At 48.1% G+C, this 2196-nt stretch overlaps 1 pseudogene; it reads right to left on the bottom strand.

The window, feature by feature from the left end:
• Window positions 1-239: 239 nt before the first annotated feature.
• LOC117192024 lies at window positions 240-1038 on the bottom strand (annotated as a pseudogene).
• Between the last annotated feature and the right edge of the window lie 1158 nt (window positions 1039-2196).

Below are 2196 nucleotides of genomic sequence, written 5' to 3' on the forward strand. Positions count from 1 at the left end.
TAATTGTTTGGGGCTCCCACAATCAGCGCAAACCCTCGCCAGGCGATAACATGGAGCTATCTAATTGTTGACAATGCATTGCCGTAACGCGCCAAGCTGATAAACTATTTTAATGCCCATCGCAGACTGAAGGAAGTGCTGAGTAATAAGCTGAAGGAAACCCCCAAAAAACCACACCTGACTTCCCGATCAGTCATCGAAAAGAGGGGGAAATGCATTTGACAAGTGGTACACTTTTATTGATCATCAAAATTCTAATTATTCATTGGCAGATTCTGGACTCCTGACGCCAACTGCTGTTGCTGCTGCTGCTGCTGCTGCTGTTGCTGCTGCTGTTGCTGCTGCACAGGCTTCTGCTCCATTGGGTCCTGTTTCTGGGTAATCTCACGCTGCGATGGGATCTTAGCCACGCAAGAATCAAAGTCGTTGGCCGCCTGGTGCCCTGAACCTTGGTATCGCTGACGGCAGCGCTGATGCAGTTGGAGCGGGTGGCCTCCACAACCGTGGCTTTGGATGCGAACTGTGACTGGGTCTGGTAGGCCATCGAGTTGGAGGTGTCCAACAGCTGGAGGTTCTTATCGAACTGTTAAAGAGGATCAACCACGTTAAGTTGAGCGAAACGCACTATATTAACACTATAACACGCACTGTGGACACGGTGCAGTTGAGGAAGCGGGCAGAGTCGGTCTCGTTGCGGCAGAGCTGCAGGTTCTGCTCGAGGGCCAACAGATGGTTACGGATGGTGATCACGGTGGCATTGCTGTTCTTGTTGTGGAAACAATCGTGCTGTTGGCGGCATCCTCGCAGGCGTTTGTTGCATTGGCGAGCTTCTCGCTATTCTTATTGGTGGCATTCACGTAGTTGTTGGAGCAGGCCTGGCCGGCGGCGGACAGGGCGCGGGACTCCATCTGGCCTTCGACCATGCGGAAGCGGACCTGCTCGAGGGCATCATCCTCTCCGAAACGGGGCACACCATTGACGGTGAAGAGAGTGACGGCGAGGAGGAGAACTCGTGTATACAGATGCATATTCAGTGGATGATTGTTGTACAATTTGATAGAAGTTTCAGGTGCAGGCTTTTTTTATACGAGCGGCAGCTTCCGCGTACCGCGGAAAGTTTTACTGCGATAAGATATACGAGTAACTAACGAGAAAACATGAAAAATTGCTTCTAATTGGCTTCTACAGAGCTAAACTCCATCTACGTGTCTCCAATTAACTTGGGTTAGACGGGTGGTTGGGTTGCCAGGTAAAACGCCTCCAATCAGTGCCCATGTCCCATGAGGCTTGGCATGATAAGCACTCCCTCCGCTGGGGTCTGACAGTCTGCTCCAAGTGTTATCTCTCTATTTTAGACCTCGTGAATCACTGGAATTATTGTGGCCCTACAGACAATCTGGCCACACATCGTGTTTTATTAAATCAATACAGAACGCAACTTGAATGTGGATTTTAATCTGTCGATTACAAGTCCATAAATCAGCAGCAGCTCTTTAAATTTTTTTTGCATTCCGGGAACTCTGAGCCTATTTTGAGAACTGATAGGGGAATTGCTGATAAATAGTAGTTTTGCTTGAGTTCATTGAATGCAAAATTTTGAATTTCCATGAACTTACTTATCAGCCAGCGCCAGGTATTCGCTTTGCCTTTGGATAGGTAGATGGATCGATTCGAGTGCTCTATCAGTTTCAGAAAATTGGATAAATAGAGGTTGGAAGAGAGTGAGAAATGAAATTTACCTAATTAGCGCATCAAACTCCTGTAGTTTGTTATCCCGAATCACTTGGATGCCAAGAAGCTTTTCGAAAAGTGCCCGAATGGGGCTGCCAAAAGAGTCAGTGACATATTTATCAACAAAGAGAAAACTCCGATGGAGATGATGATGATGATTCCTTCCCGAAGCCAGAAAACCAGCCCCATGTATGTGTGTCTCCATATATCATGCGTTACACCCAGCAAAATTTATAAGGTACAACATTGTTCCAAGGCACCTTTCTGGCAAAGTCGTGACAGGCAACTCGAACGATTTATCAAAAGTGCAGGCAGACAGGCCAACTTTTGGTGGGACCTCCAAGGTTGGTTCCAGCCGCCTGCCAGGCGCATCTGTGGTCCTTAACTTGGATGCGGCTTTGCCCTCGGGACCCCTGAAACTCTGAGGCTGAGGCAGAGGCAGAGTCAAGTGCAAATTTAACAGGC

Source organism: Drosophila miranda (assembly GCF_003369915.1).
Source record: "Drosophila miranda strain MSH22 chromosome Y unlocalized genomic scaffold, D.miranda_PacBio2.1 Contig_Y1_pilon, whole genome shotgun sequence".
Lineage (NCBI taxonomy): Eukaryota > Metazoa > Arthropoda > Insecta > Diptera > Drosophilidae > Drosophila > Drosophila miranda.